Source organism: Echeneis naucrates, chromosome 2 (assembly GCF_900963305.1).
Source record: "Echeneis naucrates chromosome 2, fEcheNa1.1, whole genome shotgun sequence".
Lineage (NCBI taxonomy): Eukaryota > Metazoa > Chordata > Actinopteri > Carangiformes > Echeneidae > Echeneis > Echeneis naucrates.
Window position 1 is genome coordinate 8,103,489 of NC_042512.1, and position 27,428 is coordinate 8,130,916.

The following is a 27,428-nucleotide window of genomic DNA, read 5'->3' on the forward strand; positions in this document are numbered from 1 at the left end:
TACTTGGCTTCTGAGGGAATGATTTGGCCCTCAAAAATGTATCTAATTAAAATTCTTGACCAACCTATGGTGATCACAACTATGTCAAGGTTCAATAATTCTTCAACTTGCACTGCTAAAAGTAAATGGTGATCTGAGTTTGTTTGAAATTTAGTGTTAATGCCAAAGTGTAACATTGAAGATTGGGATTAACATGAATGACAACTTTTTTTCTGTTGATAGCAGAATCTGACTGAAATCAACAAAGAGAGAGAAAAGTCAAACAATTTGTTTTTTGGAGTTAAAGGCTGAAGTTAATGACATATTAGTGACAGTAATGCTGATTACGTGTCCTGTGATGTAAATCCTGTTGTAATAATCTTTTTGTTGTGTTTGTGTGAAGGTGGAGGCTCAGCTATGAATCAGTGTGAGGACAGAGAGGAGGGAGCCCCTCCCTCTAAACCCACTCTGTGTGGGGAACATGAGAGTCAGACCAAAGCTCAGAGGTGAGATGAGGATCTCTAACTGTCCATCTGTCAGAGCTCAGCACTCAGATCACTGCTCCATCATTGTTCACTCTCACTGTCACTTACATTTTTTACTGCTGAACTTTTTTTGCTGCTGTTTTGTTTGTCTTTGTTTTCACAGGATGTGAAAATATAATAATAATAATAATCTTCATTAGTCTTGCAACTTTCAAAAACATTCAAGCTGTCAAAGTGACAAGTAAATTTCATTTAAGAATTTAAAAACAATCTTTTGTGTGATTCTTAGCTATAAAAAGGAAAGCCCTTCTTAAGTTTCTTCTCAGTTTATTGTTTGTTGATTATTTTACCGTCAACTCTGTTTCTATTAGCAACCAGAAGTCAAGACCAGATTTTCCTCAACTGAGCCGTGTGTCCATGAAGAGTGATCGGTCTATGGATCGTCCTATTGACTTTAAGGGAGGACAACAATCTGCTGGGTCCACCTGTGTGTCCATGAAGAGTGATCAGTCTATGGATGACTTTATCAAAGAAAAAAGGTAAAAGCTGATCATTTGTTGTTGTTTGACTCATTAAAGGTATCAAAGCTTGTCTATCAGTTTCTCTGGTGTTCATAGAAAACTCCTGGAACAAACTGTGTGTTTGTGTCTTTTCTCCTCAGAGTTCAGTCTGACAAACATCATCTCACAGACCTGGACTCCATATTTATGGTGTGTAAATGTTCATCCAGTGACTACAACAGACACCAACAAAGACTTGAGTCAAAGACATTTCTGCTCCTTCTTCTTCATCTACAGTGAATCCTAAAGAAAAGTTTATTTAGTCGTTTTCCAGATAATTTCAGCTGTGACTTAATAGCAAAGACCAAAGTTAATCAGATTCAGTCCTGGACCTCCATGGACTCTGTCTCTACAGGGTTTAAAGATGGAATAATTCATCAGTGAACTAGTTCAGGTGGTCTGATCCATCTTCAGCCACAGTCACAGTTAATAGCCTGAATTTTCACTTCCTAAGTTGATGTGTTGAAGGGCTGTATCAGTTTGGTCTTCATGTGATGATCAGGATCTCTGTGTTGTCAGAATCTAAAGTCAAACTAAGTTACACCAGTGAAGTTAGTTTAGTGAAGTCAGCAGGTCTGAATCTTTCTGTGTAGCTCTGGAAAGAGACGTGGCAGCAGATGATACAGCAGCAGCTAAAGTTGAACTCTGCTGACTGATGATCCATCAGTTTATACTGAGAGTGAACTTTATACAGGATGTTATTGTGTTCCAGCTGCTGGAGGAGAACATCATCTGTTTTGTGAAGAACGAGCTGAAGAAAATCAAAAGGAGTCTGAGTCCAAATTACCCACAATTCATCAGTAATGAGGATGATGAGGTGGATGAAGAGCAGAGGAGGAGCAGAGAGGCATTTCTGAAGATCACAGTGAACTTCCTGAGGAGGATGAAGCAGAAGGAGCTGGCTGACTGTCTGCAGAGTGGTAAGAGGATTTAACATGATGGATCAATTAGACATTTCCTAAAGTCTGAGGAGACAGAGAGAAATATGATGATATTCTTATTCCTGAGAAGAAGTAAACATCAACCTTGTAGTTTGAATTTTTCATTTGATTTTTGTTTTTTTTTTTCCATTAAGAAACTTGTGCTCAAGTTTGTCGGCGTAAACTCAAATCTGGCCTGAAGAAGAAGTTCCAGTGTGTGTTTGAGGGGATCTCTAAAGCAGGAAACCCAACCCTTCTGAATCAGATCTACACAGAGCTCTACATCACAGAGGGAGGGACTGGAGAGGTCAATGAGGAACATGAGGTCAGACAGATTGAAACAGCATCCAGGAAACAGGACAGAGCAGAAACAAGCATCAGACAAGAAGACATCTTTAAACCCCCACCTGGAAGAGACCAACCAATCAGAACAGTGATGACAAAGGGAGTGGCTGGCATTGGGAAAACCGTCTTAACACAGAAGTTCACTCTGGACTGGGCTGAAGACAAAGCCAACCAGGACATAGAGTTCACATTCCCCTTCACCTTCAGAGAGCTGAATGTGCTGAAAGAGAAGAAGTTCAGCTTGGTGGAACTTGTTCATCTCTTCTTCACAGAAACCAAAGAAGAAGGAATCTGCAGCTTTGATCACTTCCAGGTTGTGTTCATCTTTGACGGTCTGGATGAGTGTCGACTTCCTCTGGACTTCCACAACACTGAGGTCCTGACTGATCCTACAGAGTCCACCTCAGTGGACGTGCTGCTGACAAACCTCATCAGGGGGAAACTGCTTCCCTCTGCTCGCCTCTGGATAACCACACGACCTGCAGCAGCCAATCAGATCCCTCCTCAGTGTGTTGACATGGTGACAGAGGTCAGAGGGTTCAACGACCCCCAGAAGGAGGAATACTTCAGGAAGAGGTTCAGACATGAGGAGCAGGCCAGCAGGATCATCTCCCACATCAAGACCTCACGAAGCCTCCACATCATGTGCCACATCCCAGTCTTCTGCTGGATCACTGCTACAGTTCTGGAGGAGGTGTTGAAGACCAGAGAGGGAGGAGAGCTGCCCAAGACCCTGACTGAGATGTACATCCACTTCCTGGTGGTTCAGTCCAAAGTGAAGAAGGTCAAGTACGATGGAGGAGCTGAGTCAGATCCACACTGGAGTCCAGAGACCAGGAAGATGATTGAGTCTCTGGGAAAAGTGGCTTTTGAGCAGCTGCAGAAAGGAAACCTGATCTTCTATGAATCAGACCTGACAGAGTGTGGCATCGATATCAGAGCAGCATCAGTTTACTCAGGAGTGTTGACACAGATCTTCAAAGAGGAGACAGGGCTGTACCAGGACAAGGTCTTCTGCTTCGTCCATCTGAGTGTTCAGGAGTTTCTGGCTGCTCTTCATGTCCATCTGACCTTCATCAACTCTGGAGTCAACCTGATGTCAGAAAAACAAACAACAACTTGGAGGTCTAAACTAATAAGGACTGGATCTAAAACAACACGTCTCTACCAGAGTGCTGTTGATGAGGCCTTACAGAGTCCACATGGACACCTGGACTTGTTCCTCCGGTTCCTTCTGGGTCTTTCACTGCAGACCAACCAAACTCTCCTACGAGGCCTGGTGACACAGACAGAAAGTAGCTCAGAGACCAATCAGAAAACAGTCCAGTACATCAAGACAAAGATCAGTGAGAATCTGTCTCCAGAGAAAAGTATCAACCTGTTTCACTGTCTGAATGAACTGAATGATGGTTCTCTGGTGGAGGAGATCCAACAGTCCCTGAGATCAGGACGTCTCTCCACAGATAAACTGTCTCCTGCTCAATGGTCAGCTCTGGTCTTCATCTTACTGTCATCAGAAAAAGATCTGGACGTGTTTGACCTGAAGAAATACTCTGCTTCAGAGGAGGCTCTTCTGAGGCTGCTGCCAGTGGTCAAAGCCTCCAACAAAGCTCTGTATGTGCAAATTAAATCCATCCAGATCAACTGAATATTTTTATTCACTCAAGATTTAAAAAAAATGTTTTTGTAATTGTTTTCTCTGGTTTTGCTGATTCCTCTTCAGACTGGGTGGCTGTAACCTCTCAGACAGAAGCTGCAAAGCTCTGTCCTCAGTCCTCAGCTCCCAGTCCTCTAGTCTGAGAGATCTGGACCTGAGTCACAACAACCTGCAGGATTCAGGAGTGAAGCTGCTGTCTGCTGGACTGAAGAGTCCACACTGTGAGCTGGAAACTCTCAGGTCAGAATTCATGATTGTGTGAAGACTTTTAATTTAGCTTCTTATTATATTATATATTATTATATATATAATATATATTATTATATTTATATATTATTATATTATATATATATTTATATATTTTATATATATTTTCATAAAAAATATATAAATGAGATGAACTGAAGAGGTTTGTAGATTTGTCCGGAAGTGTACTGTGCTGCCACGCCAGTAAAAGAAAAAAATGTTACAACGATAAACTTTTCATGTGATTATATGATAATTTATATTGTTATCATGAATAAATGGTTTCGTGTTTGAATGAGGAAATGGAGAAGGGATGTGGCTTATTTACACCATTTGATCAAGTTCTACTTCATGCTTGGGTTGAGACATGGCAAGATTCTGTTAATGCGCACGGTGGATGATATTGTGTATGTATGTGTAAGTATGCATACACTACAAAGTTTTTAAAAATCATGGGGCTGTGTTACCTCCCCAGTTTGTCCAGAGGTATGGGGGGAGGGAGATAGCAAAAGATAGGCAAACCGGGATTGAAAAGAAATCCCAAACACCAAAGAAAAGTGCTGCAGCCTTAGTCGCTCAGGTTAGAAATAATGATTTTTCTTATGAGCACAGAAAAACAAACCAAAAATCACTGGTTTCACCAGGATGCACTGTAAGCAATAAGAACTGAAAACACTGGTCCACATATAACCTCAGAAACGACCAGGAGAAACAAACTGCAGGTAAGCATCGAAAAGACAACTACCTTTCCACAGAAAGCGACACGAATGGCTGTCAGCACCAACACACATCGCGACTGTCACCATGGCACACTGGCCCCTGGCTGGCTGTATATATGTGTGCATGTATGTATGTGTATATCTATATATCGATATCTATCTATATATATATATATGTTATATATATGTTATAACGTGATACAGATTTTTTTATTTTACTGACGTGGCAGCACTACGCTTCAGTAGATTTGGGCGATAACTTCATGCTCCATAATGAATGACTGATTTGACTGTTTCTTTGGGTGATGTTTGTTGAGAAATGACCATGACCCACAATAACACAAAGATCATTGATGAGGACATTAATTATCAATGATTTGATCTTCATCTTTTATTCTTCACTCAGGTTGATGAACTGCAGTTTGTCAGAGATCAGCTGTTCTTCTCTGGTCTCAGCTCTGAAGTCCAACCCCTCCCATCTCAGAGAACTGGGCCTGAGTTGGAATGACCTGAAGGATTCAGGACTGAAGGATCTGTGTGGTTTTCTGGAGCATCCTCACTGTAGACTGAAGACTCTGAGGTCAGTTCAGTTATTGTTGTACAACTTTTATCTTTAATCTAGAATTTACTGTATATTTGCATAAAACTTCAGTTCAATTATTTTAAATTAACAAAATTTTAAATAGTTGCTTTATGTTTCCAGTATTCTTCTATCTGACTAACTGATTCTCCAGGTTCAGTTTTATTATTGTCATTATTGTTGTTGACTTTGTAGTTGTTCTTGTCTTTATAGTTGTTTTCAGAAGTTGAATTTACTTGTTTAAAATATTGATACGGAATGTTGTGCTGCTGTTCGGGTGATGTTTGTTGAGAAATGATGATGACCCACAATAACACAAAGATCATTGATGAGGACATTATCAATGATTTGATCTTAATCTTTTATTCTTCACTCAGGTTGAAGGACTGCAGTTTGTCAGAGATCAGCTGTTCTTCTCTGGTCTCAGCTCTGAAGTCCAACCCCTCCCATCTCAGAGAACTGGACCTGAGTCACAACAATGACCTGCAGGATTCAGGACTGAAGGATCTGTGTGGTTTTCTGGAGAGTCCTCACTGCAGACTGAAGACTATGAGGTTAGTTCAGTTATCGTTCTTTTATGTTTAATCCAGAATTTGTCTTCAGATAGAACTTGAATTTATTCATGTTTGAACAACATTTTATATATTTGTTTCATGTTTCAATTTGTTCTGACACTGATAAAGATAATAATAATTCTAATTATAATTAGAATAAAAGTTGTAATTCTTTCCAAATTTTTAATTTACCCTTACAAGAACCAAACAGTTGGTTTCACATGTTTGGTCTCCAGACAGAAACAAGGACCAAGGGAGATCTTAGTTCTTAATCAGGACTGGATCTTGAGAGTCTTGGTCTTGGTCTTTGTGTTGGAACAAAGTCTGATGTGACCCAGCAACATTTGAGATGTTAAAGTGGGTTATGAGTGTAAAAAGGTGGAGAATTTCTGGATCAGGCCATTTCTGACTGATTATCAGTCATCTGATCTCCATGATTTGTTCTTTTTCAGGTTGAGATGCTGTTGGTTGTCAGAGATCAGCTGTTCTTCTCTGGCCTCAGCTCTGAAGTCCAACCCCTCCCATCTCAGAGAACTGGACCTGAGAGGAAACCTCCTGCAGGATCCAGATGTGAAGGAGCTGTGTGATCTTGTGGAGAGTCCAGACTGTAGACTGGAGACTCTGAGGTCAGTCCACTGTGGTAGATCTTTAATCCACCGCTGAATCTAATGTCCTAATAAATGTCTTCAGACTTGGAGGGTGTGGAGCTGAGGACCAGAGTCAGTTGTGTTGTTGAGACTCCAGCCCTCATGGGGCTTTCAGACACGTGGCCGTGGCCCCCCTGTGCTCTGAAAGCTGTTATTTCCAAAGGATTGGAGCTCCACCACAGGTTTCCCTGCACTGAGCACAGTTCATGTGCAGCACAGTGATAGTTGTGTTTCTTTGTGGTGTGGTCATACTCAGTCAGTGTGTTACTGTTAGATGGAGTTCAGAGCAGCGGTACAGAAGCTGAGTGATGAGCTGCTGTGGACGGAGTCAACATCAAAAAGCTGTTCTACACACTTTGAAAACAAACAGTCCCACACATGTTGAAATGTTCTTCATTTAGAAGATTTTACAGCTTCATCTTCACATCAAAGCAGAACTTTCCTTTGCTGCCACATATTTATGAAGCAGCCATCTGCTGTATTCCTACACAAGTATGTCCTGTATTCCACTGCAGCCGCAGGTCAGCTGAGGGAATCACTTTGTTTTAGAGTGAGGAGCTGCTGAACTTCAGCCTCCAGTGGCTGAAATGACAATGACACTAAAGAAACACTTCCAACATCCAGACAGAATGTGGTGGCACTTAGTTTTAAAGTCTTCTGAACATTTCTGACTGATTATCAATGATTTTATCTGCATCTTTTCTTCCTTATTCAGATTTGACAACTCCAGTTTGTCAGAGATCAGCTGTTCTTCTCTGGTCTCAGCTCTGAAGTCCAACCGCTCCCATCTCAGAGAAATGAACCTGAGTCAGAACGACCTGCAGGATACAGGACTGAAGGATCTGTGTGGTTTTCTGAAGAGTCCTCACTGTAGACTGGAGACTCTGAGGTCAGACTCATGTTTTATTTCTGCTCTCAGATTAATATGATGTTACAGTTGTGGTGACTCTGACCTGCAGACAGGTTTATATTTATGAGGGAAAATCCTCTTCAGGTTTTAACATTTAAACTGTAAAATGGTTTGAAAGTAACTTTGGAAAAACAGATTTCTATTAATTTGAAAATTACATTTTAATTGCAAGCAGTTTATCAATCAATCTTGTATTTTTGAAAGGGGACATCATATATTAATGAATATTTGTATGTTAATATGCAGATTGTAGTTTTTTTCATTTATTTATTTATTTGCGTGTTGAATTGAAAGCAACTGCACTTAGGTTTGTCTAAGAAGATGTTTGGCCTCTTATCTCAGGGGCTTCATCAGTTCATCAGTCCTCACTAGTCTGACAGACAGTGGAGTTGGACCCAGGTATTTAACCTCTGTAGGAGTGTTCACAAAGCTCCTTGTGACAACAGCCCATTAGAGGAGTTCCACTGACCATTGTTAGTCCGCTACTGTAGACACATTTGTGTGTCATTTCTGTTGTGGAAATTCTCTGTTGCTGGTGAAGAATGAAATAGAGACTTTGCAAAGAAAAGGTCAATCATCACACGAGCAGGACAAATGAAGAAAGAATTCATAAATCACTCGTATATAATATTAATTTCAGCTCACTGGCCCAGTGATGGTGATGCAAAGTGTCAGAATGAAATATCTTTTTAGTAATTCTATGATCAGGCAGCTTCACAGATCTGTTCCACAGCTGGAGCATTTGTCTCTTATGTCTGATACTCGAGGGATCCCAACCCAAATCACCATGAAGAGCCAACACTGAGGTCCATTTGTGTACTGCTGTAAGATAACCAATAGCTCTATGATGCTGAGTATTACAAAGAGAATATTCACAGAATCCCCAGACAGCAGAAGCATCATCTGACACACACACACACACACACACACACACACACACACACACACACACACACACACAGTCACACACACATTATAGAACAGAGTGAAAGTATGAACTCCCAGATGAGCACAGTGTTCAGACTTGTTCAGGGCTCTACCTGCAGACTGAGCTAAAACACTGACAGCTGGGTTAAATGTCATGTGTTGGTCCAACGTCAGAACATTTATACTGATCAGTGTAGGACAGCAGTACTGTCCCAAGATTAACAACAACTCAACTTCTCACACTTGATTTTGGCCTAAAATGCTCCACTTGTGTTTTGTCTTGGTTCTCCATTAGTCTCCACTTCCAGCACCGTTTTGGAACAATTTTCAGCATAATGTGAACATTTTTCTTTCTTAGCCAGCAGAATGACATCATCCACATGTAACATGGCTCTGTTGGTTGAGTTTGGGATATTTCAGTCAAAATGCCAATTTAGTTTGAATATCAAACAGATTGTCAGAACTAACGCTTTCATTTTCCAAGGAACCCTCCCACCTGGTCCATTATTAGAATAATAATTTTTACATTAACCACTGACCCCAAAGCAGTTACATGAATGTACTTTTTCTTTAAGATGACATGAGCAACACACTGCATCAGTGGAAATAAGGTGGCTCCAAACAAGTGATTGTTTTGAGTTGTTAGGTGCCACAGCAGGTCCTGGTGACCTGACTCACATATTGACGCATGAACAGAGACAAGGCCTCTGGACTTTGTCATTCCTCTACAAGACCTAATTTGTTTTTTGTTTTGTTGTTTTTTTTGTTGTTTTTTTTTTTTTTTTTTGGTTATTAAAATTTGTTAGTTTTCATGCCACGACAACAACTTATTCAGTGTTGACTTGATTACAACTCTCTTTAAATAGACAAAAGAATGTCGGGATTCTGTATTTCATCTAAAGAGGGACACTTAGAGTCAGTTGGCAGACAGTACTAGTTATAAAAACAAATACAAAGCAAAAAACACTGAGGGAAAAACAGACAAAACCCAACACACAAGAGTTTGACATGATGTATACATTTTTTTCCTAACTATACAATGGTACACCAGGAACTCAAAACGGGAAGTTCATGTGTCCCTGCAGAGCTCCTACCGCTAGCAGACTTTAACCTTATTGTTTTGGCTCCGGGAATCCTTTAACGGATTATGATCCCGGACAAGCCCCCACTTATGTTACGACCCCGACCTAGGGAAAGGAGGACGCAACACAAAAAGCCAGATGTAATTTAGCAAACTAAGGTTTTATTGCCTTAGATAATAGGAAAAACTAATTTTTGCGACGTGATGAAAGTGGCAGCTGGTGTCTGCATGAACTGCTACCCAACAAGTGAAATTAAACACATCACCCATTAACAGTAAACCGACTTGAAATTGTATTCAGAACATAGGACACACTGCACGTACAATTATTCAAAGATAGAAGTAAGCTTATGACAAAAACGACAACAACAGGAAATATATAAAGGAATCGTAACAATCATCCGACCAACAGGAAAGTAACGTAATTAACAACCTGTAGTGATAAGGGTAACACTGAGAGTTTCAAACACGCACAACTTAGGAATCACCAACAATATGTACAACATTACAAACTCTACAACCTCTCTTGCTGGCGGATACTGGAAACCGGGCAGCACGCAGGTGAAATGACATCACGGTCCTTTGGGTCCATTTGGTGGTGAACCCCTGACTGCCTGACAGGTGAGAGCAGGGGAATTTGCAGGCTTCTTCTCATATTTAATCTTCATTTTATATGATTTTAGCTGCATGCTTTAATTCAGTTTTTATGCCTGTACTTTGTTTATTTTGTACCTTATATCTTACTGTCTTACTGTTTTAGTAGTTTTAGTTCATTAGTTTTTATCCTCAGTGTTTCCTCACGGGGGCCTCACGATGAAGGTTCTGTCCTGTGGATATCTCCATACCTTGTTGTGGGGCCTCCTGTCTGCCTGGGTTGGGGTTGTCTCTGTGGCTGCTCTCCCTAGCTGTGGGCCTGGAGCCCTCTCAAGGTGGTTGGCCCCCAAAGGTGGCTTTCTTCTCACCTAAAGTCTTGGTACCTGACCATGTCTCTCTAATGACAGCTACTGCATGCGGGTTTGAACTTGTGCGTGCGTGCGTGTGTGTGTGTGTGTGTGTGTGTGTGTGTCTCTGTCTCTATTTGTTGCGGTGGGTTCGGGTTGAGGTCTTTTTTTCCTCTTGTTGATTTTAGCCTATATGAGGCACTTTGTGTTGCTTTTATGTATGAAAGGTGCCATCCAAATAAAAATTTATTTGATTTAATTTAAACGGTGTCCAGTAAATTGTGTTTCAGATTTTAAATTGGATAATCCTTGTTCTAAGATCTCTGGACAAGTTTCTAAATATCAGGTTCCACTCTCCACCTGTAAATGATGTGTTCAGGGTCAGACTATCTGAGCTACGAAGTAACACAGAGTAATAATGTTGCTGATTCATGGCCTGACCCAAAGACCTTAAATATCTGTGTGGGAATATCTGCGTTGGCGGGTGGAGTGGAGGGAAATCTGAATGTTTAAATCAAACATACCTAATGTAAACATCACCACCTCAGGAAAACATCCATTTTGCTGTGATTGTGTAGCAAAGCTTTAGTCCAATCAGCTGCAGTGGTTTGGTTCCACACTAAGATAAGGATTGGCTCTAAGGGCTGGTCTGCTGGGGGAGCAGTTGCCCCGTTGCCCTCCTCTCTCTGCTGCAGGAAACGCATTTGCTGTGTCCACCTTACGGATCTCCCAACTATGTTAAATATCAATCTCAGGATTCTATGGATTAATATCAGATCAATCAAATGAAGATCGGTTAGAATCAGTATTTTTTTTTTTTTTTACCCATCCCTATAATCCATTAAAGATCACATCTCTTGACATATTTTATTCTTTCCTCAGGTTGAAGAACTGCAGTTTGTCAGAGATCAGCTGTTCTTCTCTGGTCTCAGCTCTGAAGTCCAACCCCTCCCATCTCAGAGAACTGGACCTGAGTTGGAACCACCTGCAGGATTCAGGACTGAAGGATCTGTGTGGTTTTCTGGAGAGTCCTCACTGTAGACTGGAGACTCTGAGGTCAGACTCATGTTTTATTTCTGCTCTCAGATTAATATGATGTTACAGTTGTGGTGACTCTGACCTGCAGACAGGTTTATATTTATGAGGGAAAGTCTTCTTCAGGTTTTTAACATTTAAACTGTTTAATGTTTGAAAGCCATTTTTGAAAACTGATTTTTAGGGGGACATCATATATTAACGAATATTTATATGTTATTTATATGTTATATGTTAATATTCACATTTGAATCTGTGAATCATTTCATTTATTTATTTATTTGTCTGTCGAATGGAAAGAAACGCTTAGGTTTGTCTAAGAAGATGTTTGGCCTCTTATCTCAGGGGCGTCATCAGTTCAACCCATCGGTCTGAGTAGTCCTCACTAGTCACACTTTGCCAGCCACCACGTTTTTATTTTCTTTGCAAAGAAAAGGTCAATCGTCACACGAGCTGTAAAAATGAAGAAAGACCCCAAGCATGGGGAGAGCTAAACATTTGTACTTGAGGAACGCCCCCAACCCAAAGGTGTGTTTTCACACCCTCTGGTCTGCCCAAAAGGATCTGACATCCTGGTGAGGGAAAAGGGAAGTGGGGTATCCCAAGTAGATCAAATGTCAGGAACTGAAATTACCATTACATTTCATAAATAGGCCCAACCCACATGGGTTTATAATACATATTTTTAATCATACAGTGGCTGCTGTAATAACATAAACTCTCATATCTGCAAATAAACATACACAGATACATTATTATCCTTTTTTCAGGTAATAATGTTAAATAATATTTTAAACACAAAAAATAACCAAATCAAAGATTTAGTTGTGTTTCCTCAGCCTTGGAAATAAAATCAGCTACCACATGAGTGTCTCTGCTAAAAAAGGAACTCATGTTTCTCAGAATCATCCAAATCAGAGAAATCAACATAAAAATAAACAATTTTACCAACAACAACACCTCTGAGGTGCTCGTACACAGAACAACAAAACAAAAAATGGATCTTTCTACTTCATCCAGTTTGCATAGTGGATCTTCCTCAGGTGTGGCATTAAAGCTCCCTGTTTCTGGGACTAATGGTGATAACTAATTCCTGAACACAACTGTCCATAATGATCTTTGTCTTTTAGTTCAGTTATTCTTAATGTAAGCTTCCACACTGTAAGTGTTCTTATTAAGACAGTAGGTTCTTCATTTTGGCTTCCTCCAAACATCCAGAGACCGTTTATCTCTCTGCTTTAGGAACAGTTTGTTTATAATATCTGTAATATCACAACATCATTTATGAATTAAAATATCACATACATCACAAATATAGAATATTAATTTCAGCTCACTGGCCCAGGGATGGTGATGCAAAGTGTCAGAATGAAATATCTTTTTAGTATTTCTATGATCAGGCAGCTTCACAGATCTGTTCCACAGCTGGAGCATTTGTCTCTTATGTCTGATACTCGAGGGCTCCCAACCCAAATCACCATGAAGAGCCAACACTGAGGTCCATTTGTGTACTGCTGTAAGATAACCAATAGCTCTATGATGCTGAGTATTACAAAGAGAATATTCACAGAATCCCCAGACAGCAGAAGCATCATCTGACACACACACACACACACACACACATTACAGAACAGAGTGAAAGTATGAACTCCCAGATGAGCACAGTGTTCAGACTTGTTCAGGGCTCTACCTGCAGACTGAGCTAAAACACTGACAGCTGGGTTAAATGTCATGTGTTGGTCCAACGTCAGGACATTTATACTGATCAGTGTAGGACAGCAGTACTGTCCCAAGATTAACAACAACTCAACTTCTCACACTGGATTTTGGCCTAAAATGCACAACTCTTCTTTCATCTTGGTTCACCATTAATCTTTTTCACCATCCCTATAATCCATTAAAGATGATATAGATCAGAATAGATTCTGCATATTTAAGTATGATTTCCACATTTAACTGTTCATGTTTCTTGACATATCATTATTAATCACGAGTTTGGTTTTCTGTGTAGAACTTCTGCAGCTTGTTTGTAGACTGTTTGACTGGTTTTAGAGTGGACTTACCTTCACATGTTCACATGTGGCAGAATCAGAGATAGAAACAAAGTTTGGCTGACTCTGCTGTTTGGTTATTTCTGATGTGTTAAAGTCACAATGTTGACAGTTTGAGTCAGTTCAGGTTCTTTACAGTGTTGTTTCATTTTCTCATTAAATCTTGTCACTGTTTGTATTTGACTGTTGTGAAGCTGCTTCCTGTTGGTTCAGCTGTTTGAATTTCATTTTCTAAACTTCTACTTTCTAAACCTTCAGCTCTGAACAGATGATGAAACACTGAACGCTTTCAAGCAGGAACTTTGTCTCCTAAAGTCACATCTTTTATTCTTTACTCAGGCTGGAGGGCTCCAGGTTGTCAGAGATCAGCTGTTCTTCTCTGGTCTCAGCTCTGAAGTCCAACCCCTCCCATCTCACAGAACTGGACCTGAGTTGGAACAACCTGAAGGATTCAGGACTGAAGGATCTGTGTGGTTTTCTGGAGAGTCTTCACTGCAGACTGGAGACTCTCAGGTCAGACTGATGTTTTATTTCTGCTCTCAGATTAATATGATGTTAAAGTTGTGGTGACTCTGACCTGCAGACAGCTTTATATTTTTGAGGGAAAATCCTCTTCAGGTTTTAACATTTAAACTGTTAAATGGTTTGAAAGTAACTTTGGAAAACTTATTTTTATTCATTTGAAAAATACATTCGAACTGCGCACAGTTCATCAATCACTCTTGTTTTTTTGAAAGGGGGAATCATATAATCATGAGTATTTGTATATTAATGTTCAGATTTTAGTCTGTGGTTCAAGTCATTCATTTATTTAAATATTATTTCATACATGCATTTAATCATACTGTGGCTGTTATAACAACATAAACTCATATATATGCATATAAACATACACAAATAGATTGTAGAATATTACTGTTTGGGGTGGATGGATGGGGTTCAGGAGTCTTATCAACAACAGTTTGTCTCATCATTATCATCATCTTCATCTGCTTACCCGGTGCTGGCCATCTTCAGAGGTAGCAGCTCTAGCAGACGAACCCAAACTTCCTTTTCCCCGGCAACATTGGCCAGCTCTGACTGGCGGATCCTAAAGCACTCCCAGGCCAGTATGGAGATATAATCTCCCCACCTGGTCCTCGGCCTGGTGGATTGGCGACAGGATTGATGACAAAGCGCACCCCTGGTGAAAGCCAACCCCCACCTGAAACAAGTCTGAATTATTGCAGAGAACTCGGACACAACTCTCGCTTTGGGAATATAGAGATTGGATGGCCCTCAGAGACCCCCTCACCCCATACTCCCACAGCACCTCCCACATTCCAACATATCCCGGGGAACCCGGTCGTACACCTTCTCCGAGTCCACAAAACACATGTAGACTGCATAGGTATACTCAGTCCCATAGAGGACCCGATTCAAGGTCTCAAAGAAGGCTGAATACTCTGAACTGCTGTTTGGTGCGTACACACAGTCAACAGTCAGAGTCCCCCACCCACAACCCTGAGGCGTAGGGAGGCGACCCTCTCGTCCACCAGGGGAAAACTCCAACGAATTGATGCAGAGCCGGGGGCTTGTGAGTATCCCCACACCTGCCCAGCCCCTCACCCCATGAGCAACTCCAGATAAGAATAGAGTCCAACCCCTTTCCAGGAGTAGGGATCCAGAACCAAGGCTGTGCGTAGAAGTAAGCTCCACCAGATCCAACTGGTAACTCTCCATCTCCCGCACAAACTCTGGCTCCTTCCCCCCAGCGAGGTGACATTCCATGTTTCCAGAGCCGGCCTCTGCTTCCCAAGTCTAGGTCGTCGAGGCCGCCTGCCTTCACTGCCACCAAACTTGCAGCCCACCCAACCCCATCAGTTATCCCTGCAGTTGGTGGGCCTACAGGGTGAAGAAAGTGCCACGTTGCTTTTTCAGGCTATGTCCGGCCAGGCTCTGTGGCGTGCCCGACCACCAGGCCTGGCTCCAGAAGGGGGTCCCGGGCTTCCTTTGGGCAGGGTCTCTCTTTTCTTCCCTCGTTTTTTCATGGGATCTTTTGAACCACTCTTTGTCTGGCCCCTCGCCTGGGCCTAGTTTTGCCCTGACAGACCCTACCAGGGGTACTTGGGCCCAGACAACACAGCCCCCAGGATTCACAGGGGCACACAATCCTCCCCACCACGGTAAGATGATGGTTCTCCCGGCAGGGTTTGTCTGTTAGGACAAATGAGCACAGGCAGGAGCTCCAGTCCATATATTTATTCTGATGGGGAGAGCTGGTTTATAGGGTATAAGATATTACACTCAAAATCAAATGGTAAACTGCGAAATTAATAATCCAACAAAAGTCAATGTATATGACTTTTGTTGGATTACAAACAGTTAAAGTAAAAAACCCTTAAATAAAGAAATACATGGATAAATAACTGAACCACTAATGAAAGGTAACCGTTAGAATAAATACATCAAGGCTATGCATTTAAATCAAAGGAACTCGCATATCAGAAACACAGCTCAAGCACTGGAGAGGTGAAAACACCACATTCACACCACAGCCAGCTCTGTTCAGGGTGTGTCGGGTGAGCTGTATGACCTTTTCCCCTTTTATGCTCCGGCTACACAGGAGAGGAAGTGGCAGGTAGAGGAACGTCAGAGAGGTGTTAGTGGGATTTTACACAGCCGTCCATCAATATGTGGAACATATTGACTTGAATGAAAATCCTTATGGTATCTGAGGAGCTTCAGGATCATCATCCTTGATCTCCAGGAGAGCCACCAGCCAACTGACAGGACATACATAGGATTTTCCTTTGATTACTATTTCTGCAACTCTGACTGCCAACTGAGCTTTGGAGGAGATTCTGAGCTTTTCCTAATGGCCATGCTGCTCACGGCAAATTGGGGTCCACACCCATTACCATGGTGTTCAGGATCAGATTAGGGTTATCCACTCTCCCTTTCTGTCATGACTGAAGTGGTGGCAGCCCCCTGGGTGCCCACAGTGAGGTCACAGTGTCTTTGTAATGTCAGCCTGCACTTCTTCTGGTGTGGAGAAATGCTGCTCCTGGTTGTTGTGGGTGATTCTGAGGTGAGCCTGTTAGAGGATGCCATGCTTGGAGTCCTCGGAGTTGTGGCCTCACTGCATTGAAACCTGCTCAGGCTCTGGCCACCCATGTAGTGTAGTCTGGGTAGACAGAGATGGTCGCCCCGTCCACCTTGATCTGTTGCTTCGTCCTGGCCTGGCAAAGGATGTTGGCACAGTCCTGGAAGTAATGTAGGCAAGCCACATTAAGTGCAGCTGGTCTCCCCGTCCTGGTGCTGGTTGTAGTGAGGGATCCAATCTATCCAGATCTATCTCCTCGAGGTCAAATGCCTTCTGCTGAACCACTGAAACAGCGGTGGCAAAGCTGCTCTGGCTCTCCTGTACTCCAACAATTCTGACGTTGTTCCTTCTTGGCTTCGCTTCCAAGTCCTCACATTTGTTTTGTAATAAGTCTGCTCGTGTCTGGAGATGTTTAACCTCACGCTGTAACGTGGTAATATCATCCATGCACAAGGACAGGCTCTCTATCTTGGTTCACCATTAATCTTTTTGTTTTCACCATCCCCATTAAAGATGATATAGATCAGAATAGATTCTGCATATTTAAGTATGATTTCCACATTTAACTGTTCATGTTTCTTGACATATCATTATTAATCATGAGTTTGGTTTTCTGTGTAGAACTTCTGCAGCTTGTTTGTAGACTGTTTGACTGGTTTTAGAGTGGACTTACCTGCCAGAGCTCAGATTGTTATACAGGAGTTCATATGTGGCAGAATCAGAGATAGAAATAAAGTTTGGCTGACTCTGCTGTTTGGTTATTTCTGATGTGTTCAAATCACAATGTTGACAGTTTGAGTCAGTTCAGGTTCTTTACAGTGTTGTTTCATTTTCTCATTAAATCTTGTCACTGTTTGTATTTGACTGTTGTGAAGCTGCTTCCTGTTGGTTCAGCTGTTTGACTTTCATTTTCTAAACTTCTACTTTCTAAACCTTCAGATCTGAACAGATGATGAAACATTGAACGCTTTAAAGCAGGAACTTTGTCTCCTAAAGTCACATCTTTTATTCTTTACTCAGGTTGATGGGCTGCAGTTTGTCAGAGATCAGCTGTTCTTCTCTGGTCTCAGCTCTGAAGTCCAACCCCTCCCATCTCAGAGAACTGGACCTGAGTCACAACAATGACCTGAAGGATTCAGGACTGAAGGATCTGTGTGGTTTTCTGAAGAGTCCTCACTGCAGACTGGAGACTCTGAGGTCAGACTCATGTTTTATTTCTGCTCTCAGATTAATATGATGTTACAGTTGTGGTGACTCTGACCTGCAGACATCAGGCTGATATTATCCTGATCCTCACTGAGGATCTTCATGCTGATGTCTTTTATCCTTCTTTGGTTTAGTCCAGTCACTGTGGCAGAGAAATGTTGAACTACAGATTTAAAAGATGAAGAAAAGGAGAAAAATCCTTCAGTATTTGAATGACAGGAAACATTTTTCCACACTGACATGAGCAAATATATTTTCTATTCTGATTTAGTCAGGTCTGGTTTTAAAAAAAGCCTTCAGTGTTTTCATGAAAGCAAACAGTAAGTCAACCAATCAGACATTTGTAACCAGGAACCAACCAAAGTCAAATGAATGTAAGTCAGCTAATCTTTGTCTTTTTCTTGGTGAATCTATAGAAAAAGAAGGGTCGAGGTTTGATGACTCTACACTGAAGTGTAAAATTTAAAGGATGTGAGGCAGGTTCAGTATCAGTACAGCAACACACAAAAATACTGTTCCAGGGATCTGACAGGTTCAGAGGCAGCTTGTTAAAATGTTTTGATACCACCCTTAAAACCAACCTGCTCCAGAACTGGCTTCCATCAGTTCTCAAATGTTAGTGACCAGGATGTTAATAACTAGTAATATTAAAGTGAATCGCAGGGCACCATGCTATTGTGAGAAGAGACAACTCACGCTTGATAATATTCAGTGAAATCACATTCTCTGGAAAGAAAGTGTGTGATTAGAGAAATGATAAAGCATCAGTTAATATTTATCTGCTTAGACTGATGTTGGATCATCACTATCTGTTTTTAATAAACTTACTCTCACAGTATGTTCGTCAGTATGCTCCACTCATGGTTGTGGTTGTTTTGTCTCTATAGATTCAAAGACAGAGTGATAAAAGAGACAGAGAGAGAAAACCTGTGAGTACTGAACCTCTGAGTCTTGTTCAGAAAAAACCCACTGTGTTCTCTTCATCAAGATCTTTATATCTTACATTTTGTTAATGTCATTGGTCTTATGTGACGCTAAATGTATTGGCGACATGAAGCTTGTTACCCTTTAAAATCCATAAATTAGCCACATCTTTGTTTAAGATGCAGGGTTCAAAGCGTGTGAAAAAAGTAGTGGTTTATAATCCAGAAATTACGGTACATTAAAGGTTTCAGGCAAACTGCAACTAAAATTCACAATACCATATTATTTAACATTATTATTAAATGTGTGGAGGTTTTTAACTTCATGTAATATATAACAGATGAACATGGTTCCTTTAAGTAAAGATTGTGATTATTGTATTTAGGTTATTTTTGGATCATTTAGTTCTATAGAATTATTTTATCTGCTCATCCACACAGAGCTAATCCCAGATTGATTTTAATTTCACTTTCTACAGCACATCAGCTCTTTATCAGTCAGTCTATAAATACAACAGGTGGCTGCAGCTGGTGACGTTTACTGAATAAAGACAGCTACAGACTTTAAATTCTACAGACTGAGTCCAGTCAGCAGATTTTTGGAACCGCCTACTCAGATTGGTACACAGCCAATAGAAAACCAGGATCATCTGATAGAAAAGTGATGACAGGAGGTTTTGAGCTGCTGCTGCAGGATTCCACAATTTCCTCTATCATCAGATCTGAGTCAGAGGATGCGAGCAAACACTGATTTCTGCCCTCTGCTGTGTCTTCTCCTCCCACCAGGTGATTCTGATGTCAAACAGAGTCCAAATACAGCAGAGATAACAATGGATGTGTCAGAGGACAAAAAGCTGGACAAGGTGAGAGGTCAAACATCTTTCCTGATGCTCCAGACTGATCTGTGTTTCCAGAGAGCTCTCATTAAAATGAAGCCAAAGACACAAAGTCTCTGAGGATGGATGGAAATATTAACATGCAAAGTTTTGCTGTAAAGTCTCTTTTCTTAAGTAGTTAAGAACAGACGTCTCCACCAGATCCCACAGTACTTTGGGCTCTGGGATTTATTTTCTGACATTTTTAAATTTAAAATGTGTTTGTGTTTACTGTTGGGAGCTTTTTTAAAAGGAGAAATAAAGGTCCAACACAGAGCTAGTTATTGTTCAGTCAGATCAACAGCAGGCTGCCTTCCACTTCTCACTTTTATTTTCATTCCTCCTTCAAATCTTTATTAATATGATTAAATATGTTTTTTTGCTGTGTTTCAAATCATTAATGCTTTGAGCTTTGATATTTAACTTTTTTTATCCTTTTTTTTATAAGCATTTTTAATGAACGGAGCAAATCTTCAAAGGCTCTTCATACTTTTTCATCTTTGATCTACTTCCACATACGTTCACCTAGAGACTCCATTCAAAATTTAAAATGTTCACAAAATCTTCAACTATTAAACTTGTCCACTTTCTGAAATCAAACAGTTAAAACCTCGTGCTCATTTCTGCTGTTTCTGACTTTATGATGGGTGTGTATTGGAAAGAATGTTCACAGCTGGAGTGGAGAGTGGAAAAATCCTCTTTAACTCATTCTATCATTTTTACTACTTTAGTTTACTTTCCTACTTTACTACTACTTTAACTTGTGCTTGTTCTCCCAGTGTGGATAAAACAACATGCAGCCTTATCATTTGCCTGTAGGAGGGCAAATTCCACAGCAGCAGCAGCCATCTCTCTCATTGATACACATGTTATTTTCTCTCTAAAAGTCCTGGATGAAAGCAGATGTTTCCTGTTTCCTCTCTCTCGCTCTCTGCTGGCCAGGTTTTTCACTTTATTACCACAAAAACACACCAATCTGTTCACTAAGACCTCAGAACTCTTAAAGTTTTGTTCTTTCGGCTCCTTATAATGCCAGCTGTGCTCCAGAGGCTCTTTGTCTGCAGTAACAGTTCCAAACGGCTGCTGCTCATCATCCAATAAAACAGGCAGACAGTTTGTTCCTCTCTGCTGATTGTTGGACTCAGGAAGCTTTTTCCTTTCATCCAAGTGGTGCTGTTTAAACAGCCAAAGTAGCTCAGTTGGGCGCATGTTAGACTGAAGAGCTGACGGTCCCTGGTTCAATTCTGGGTTTCAGCATCTAAGGTGCTACCTGAGTCAGTATCAGGCTCAGGTTGTTTTGACCTACATTTCCAATACTCTGCCTCCACTTTAAACCACCGAGTGGTTAAGCTGATGGACTAGAACTCCATTGGGGTTTCCCCACACAAGTTGGAATCCTGCCAACAACGGTTAGCTGTTTTCGATCCATGAAAGAGGATGTTGGAGAATCTCTGTAATATGCACATCATTAATATATGACAGTGTTATAATTGTCTTTGTTTAAAGACAACATGTATCCTTAATCTGTAAGTTTCTCTTTTTCACCTGTCCACTGAGCTCATGTTACACAGTGTATGTCCTTGAAGGTCCAGAATGATAAGATAACATTTATACAATTAGAAAGTCAGTGTGTTACAGTAGATACACACCCACAACAACACTCACACACATTGTTTAACACATTCTAATGTGCATTCTAAGAACAAGTCATGGACAGTGGTTGGCCTGTCCATGACCCTGGTTACTGGCCATATTCGGTTGTGTGAAAGTCGAACCTCTGTACGGGACAGACCCAGCTCAAGAAGATAAATGTGAAATTTTTCCAGATATCGGGGCTCTTTCTGGCAGAGATCCTGGGGGAGCTCTGTCACTTCGAGCCCAGATGCCTTACTTTACCTGTACCAATAGGATACCAATATAATTACTGAAGTGTGCTTCGACAAACACAAAATCTTTCCCAGATGATCACATCCACTTTGACAGAAAGTGGATGTGGCGGTTAAAAATTGCACACAATAGACTGCAACCTGAATGCAGCAAGCAGAGTGGCACAGCGGAAGCGTGCTGGGCCCATAACCCAGAGGTCGATGGATCGAAACCATCCTCTGCTATTTATACACACTGGGTGACCCATCATGAGTTCTTCAGCAGCACTGATTAACAGGAAAACATGGAGAATGTTGTCTATCATATCTATAATATAGATTGTTGTAACCTACAGTTGACGAAAACCAAAAATAGTTTGTTTCTACAACATCTGACTTTAGCAACAAGTAACTGCTGGGATTTCTACACAGGCTGCTTTAACCAGCCAACATACACAACCTTTATCTGCATTGAAATCATTCAGCCTGTTACCGGCTCAAATCCACAGCACTCTACTCAGCTGTTTTTGCTGGATAGTATAGTAGCTCTTTGTTGGAGGTGAAGCCAAGTGACTTCAGCATCCAATATGACCAGGACAAAATGAAGAAGCGTAAAACCAGAACGTTGTGACAACAACAACAACACTCTTACCAAAGTTTGTCTCCTGTGCAAAGCGGTCAATCACCAAATTTTCATCTGCGCAACAACCACTAAATTATTGTTTCTCTTGTCCAGAGATTGCAAGTAAAAGCTGTAATACAGGAAGTGACGGCTTTCATCGGTTTGTTGAAGTGATGAGCCGGAACTCCACTGAGAGCAAAGCACTGCTGGGGTTTGAATGCAGGATGTCCTGTTTACAAGACAGACAGTTTAGGCAGATAAGCATCAGTACTGCCAGTTTCTCTGCAGTCTGTGTCTGAAACTACGTCTGTGTCGGTCAACACTTGTGTGTCTGAAGAGACTGACTGCCTGATTAGATCGTACACAGGCTCAAAACTTGCACTTCCAGGTGGACAAACCAGGTTGTCTTCATGTCAAGGGAATTTCAGTGTTTCACTGGTAAGATTCAGGTCCCACCGAGATTTGAACTCGGATCGCTGGATTCAGAGTCCAGAGTGCTAACCATTACACCATGGAACCCTGCAGGTGTGCGCTCAGATAGATGTGAAAGGAATTTTAGTCTTTGAAAAGTGTGGGTGGTCAAAAGTCGGCCAAAATACCTTTGTCCCCAAACACACCTCACAGCAGTAGAGGTGAAAGAAAAGTGGTCTCTGTCAGAAGTGGGATTCGAACCCACGCCTCCAGGGGAGACTGCGACCTGAGTACCAGCTGCAGAAGGATCTTGGAAAGTGTTGGAGGAATGTTGGAAGCAACAATCATGTTCACAAAGTCCAAAATTCGTCAGCCAATCGGTGTCAGTGTGGCCCCAGCCTCAGCATGCTGGAGAAACAGGACACAGCCACAGCGACAGTAGGAAGGAGGAATGCCCTCTGCCAAAAGTGGTAAACAGCTGCCTGAGTGAAAAACAGGAATCGTCACTGCCAGACCTTATAGGACATGACTGTACGACCCAATGGAGCTGAACAGAGAGGCGATCCCTGATGATCACCTCACATAAGAAGCATGCCACATGTTTCTCCGACATGTTCTCCCTCCCAATGCGTCAACAGGCTGACGCATGGTTTGTGTCCCTTACCGTCACATGCCGACTCAGGTCATTCTTGACGAGTTAGGTAACCCAACTGACTGACATAGAACTCCATAACATTGGAAATTGACGGCAGGGGAAACATTTGGGGGCGTCCTCCTAACTCTTTGCTGTCATGGTAACATGACGTTTCCTGTCATTTAAAACGTCATTCCTGGGGTTCAACTGAAAATGCACATCTGCAGTCAGACAGGTTCAGGTAGATGCAGAGTGCTACATTAAAACAAACCACTTTACAGTAAATGCCACCTGCATTATACACAATATACTGCAGGTATATTGGAAATGTACATGCAGAGGATCTGGTAATGGAAGTGTAATGTGTATACTGCAGTTCAGGATGATGGTAAAGTGGTTTGTTTTAATGTAGGACTCTGCATCTACCTGAACCTGTTTGACTGCAGATGTGCATTTTCATTTGGACCCCAGGAAGAGTAGCTGCTGCCTCAGTGACAGCTAACGGGGATCCTAACAAGTGATAAACAATAAACAGACATTTCCAACCATCATCAAAATGTATTCTTTAATTAAATGTTCCTAAACTTCTATTAAAGGCAGCGTTATTGCAGCAGTCAGCACTCTATGGTGGAGGTCATGAGAAAAAGTGTGAGGAGTCTTTGATCTCTGTGATGTCATTAGAACCTTTGTGACATCACAGAATCAGCATCTCCTTTGATGGTTACTGATGGAACAGGAAAAGGTCAGATCCTGATATAATCTTGTGAATCCACAAGTATGCCTTTCTTTGTTTGTGTACCAACAGCCTGAGCTCTGGTTCTGACTTTGTTTTGATGAACCTCATTATATACACACAGCACATTCAGGACATTAATGTGACAGTTTATTGCATGCTAACTAAAATCCTTTGTTATTTGTCTCAGTGGACTTGGCTCATCATATTTTGCTGACTAACTGGTATTGGAGTTGTGTAGAAAAAACAGAAAGATCTGACAACAGCTTTGAAAGCAGATACAGTCGGTCCAGATAAACTTTGAATTAACCTTAAACAGGTTCCAAGGATATTTAGAGAATGTTCAAGAAGGACCAACATGGACAGGCAAGATTCAAACCCACTACAAAGATCTGACATTCAAAAACACCCACACATAAAGTAACCATTAAAGCCCTGCATGGAGTCATCATGAGCAAACACCAGCTGCTGTTTTCACCCAGGTGGCTGCTACATGGGTTAACCTTGTGACTGTGTCAGCAAAAACGTTTTTCTGTTACAAACCCCTGAATGACTTCAAGGACTCATTCTTTATACTTGCCTATGTGGTTTCTATGTAAATAATTCAAAGTTTATAAATGACTTCCATTCAATTAGAGAAGAAACATTTTTTCAGATTGAGTTCTTTGGGTTTCTGTACTTAAACCTTTTTTATTTGTGGCATGAAGCTCCAAGTTCAGTTTGTTTAATATATAAGGCAATGTAAATAATGAACATGTGATATAATGCATACATTAATAATTCATTTTACACATAATTTCAAATTAATATGACATAAATTCATAATATAACATGATATAACACAACATCATATAAATTAAATTCAGCAACAAATCTCAGGAGCCACTTGGCGGCAGAAAGAGTTTGGTGGGCTGTTATTGTTGAAACGTCAGTGATCCTCCTCAGATGACATCTTAGTGTCTGACAGGGCTCAGTTTTTATCTTCTGATCTGATCTCTGAATGTGCTCCTGCTGCTGGCTCTCTCTCAGCTGATCCCAGCTGATCCGCTCCGAGGCTGACAACCAAATGTACCTCATGTAAGTCAAGCGATGAAATGAGTTCATCCTCTCATCTGAACTTTATCAGGGGAGATGAAAATAAACGAGTCACGTTTGCTTTTACTTCAATTTAACGGCACTTATTTGTCCAATAAGAGCTGATTTGTGTTTCACTTCATTAGTTTCATTCGTTCGCGAGACGAGTCATGTGCGTCTTTGTGCGCATGCGCTCATCCATCTGAATCAAACGCGAGAGTGACTTATGCGGTGGTGTCTCGTGGGAGAGCGTTGAAAGACAGGAAACGGCTTTGATCTCCAGTGACGTCACACAGTCTTGTTGTGTGTTGGCTGTGTGTGTCTCTTGTGAGTCCCTCTGCTGTCTGCTATGTGGATCTTTGCTTCATATATCCTGGTTGCTGTGAAGCCCCGCCTCTGTGTTGGGAGGCTCCGCCTCCACCTGTGGGGAGGCTATAAAAGCCAGACTCCCTCAGCTGATGCTCTCTCTCCTGGACGGCCTGGATCCTGTTTGGTTTGAGTATCTTATTTTGACACACACGGCTTTCAATATCCAACATTTTCATCTCACACTGATTTACTGATTTCACACCTCACACTGCTTTATTGGTTTTGTATTTGATTGTTATGATGGAAAGTAAAAGCATGTCTTTTTTGAGCCCTCCCTTATAAGAAGTAAGGAATGTGTGTTTCCCCAGATTGTTTGAGAAGTGTAGAAATGTTTGGGCTGGTAGTTTTGCTGTTTTATAATGCTGCTTTAATGAAGTGTGGAGGGGAGGAGAATTCAGAGTTTAGTAGTTTTCAGTCAGCAGTTGTTTGGTGCTGTGGAGTGAATTGTTTGTAGTTGCAGGTCGCTGCATGTGCTCAGACAGTGTTTGGCTGTAGGAGGGTTTTTTTTTTTTGGCTGGAGCATCTGTTTGTTCCCCCAAACAGGCCGTAGCAGCAGTTCCTCATAAGGAGGGACTGTTGGCTTTGTTGTGTTGCAGGGCTGTTTGTTGTTTTTGTATGCTGTCCGTGTGGTTAGCAGCAGTTGTCTCGGGGGCACCTTCTGTAGCGTTGGCTGGGGCAGTTAGCCGTCCACAATGCAAGCGGGTTTTAGGTGCATAAGTACCCACCACCAGTACGCATACGAAGACTAGGGTGGAGTTAGGCAGTTTAGGGGGGAGGCTCCTTTCTCTATAAATCCTCTCTATGGCTGTTCACTGTCTGAGTCGCTGCAGGGTCTCTGTTGCCTCAGTTGATATTGATAATTTTGGTTGTACTTTTTTTTTTTTTTTCTCCTCTTTCTCTTCTGTCAGCAGGATGTCTTGTGACCATACTAATCAGCTGAGTTGAGGAATTGGCAGTCAGTGAGCATCTTCTGACCTGAGCAGTGTAAAGATTTTGATATGGCTCTGTCAGAGACTTGTGAGAAGCTGTCAGCGGAGCAGTATGTGCAGTTTAAAGGGAAAGGCTGCAGTTTCAGATGGAGCTGCAGGCAGAGAAGCTGGATCTGGAAAGGGAAAAGTTAAAGTTGGGGGAGGTGGAGTGTTGACTCATTGACAGCAATCATGTGTCAGTGTAATACCTTTCACTCTGAGCACTACTCTTTTTTTTTTTTTTTTTTTTGGTGCTTCTTGGCTTGATAAGAATAATTTTTAGGACCCGCAGCTACAAATTCCTGTAAGCTGTCTCCTCTAATTCCTCAGTCAGATCTCTCAGGTAGTTACCCAGAGGCAGTGTGTTTGTCCCTTTCCCGTGATATAAATGAGGCTGTCTCCCAAAATAAAGAACTCTGTCCTGCGTAGACTGAAAATAACTACACTTTTAGGCTGTTGTGAAGCAGCCACAAAGACATTATCTTTTTTTTTTTTTTTTTTTTTTTCCCCATCTCCACCCACCTGTGCTCCCTCATGACAACTGGTGTTACGCCGTGCACCGACCGTAACCTCTATATTCTCCTCATGGTGTTAGAGCAGAGCTCAAATGTTGTCCCCGTTAGAGGAGAGCGTTCTTGAGGCTGAAAACACACAGGCGTGATTTAAAAACAACCCAGATACTCCCAGACCTACTTAAAGCTTTCTACTTCAGCGTAACCGTCTACAAAGTAGTTTCCCAGCTGCTTTTCACTAGCGTTGGTGTTAGAAACCCATTCTAACCACTGTATGCTGCCGTGTGAATAAGATTAATAAGATGGTCAGGAGGAGGAATGGCTAAGGTTCTGGGCCTGAGAAAATTGGTGAGAAATACTTTCATGCAGGCCGAGGCTGTGGTCGACCTGCTGAAAGGATCCCTGCCTGTTTCCTGGATGTAACCGTTTCAGGAAACAAGCCTCAGAGAGAATGTCCACATTGTTTTGGCAGTAAAACAGCTTCTTTTTCAAAGTTAAAGACTCCGCCCCTCAC

General features: G+C 41.5%; 1 long non-coding RNA gene and 1 other non-coding gene across 2 annotated transcripts; one reads left to right on the forward strand and one right to left on the reverse strand.

The window, feature by feature from the left end:
- Positions 1–17,861: 17,861 nt before the first annotated feature.
- Positions 17,862–20,506, forward strand: LOC115056174 (uncharacterized). The gene is made up of 3 exons (XR_003841775.1): positions 17,862–17,919; positions 18,816–18,857; positions 19,638–20,506. It is a non-coding gene; the product is annotated as an uncharacterized LOC115056174 (long non-coding RNA).
- Positions 20,507–22,660: 2,154 nt separating this feature from the next.
- On the reverse strand, positions 22,661–22,732 carry trnaq-cug (transfer RNA glutamine (anticodon CUG)). The gene has a single exon. It is a non-coding gene; the product is annotated as a tRNA-Gln (tRNA).
- Positions 22,733–27,428: the final 4,696 nt, after the last annotated feature.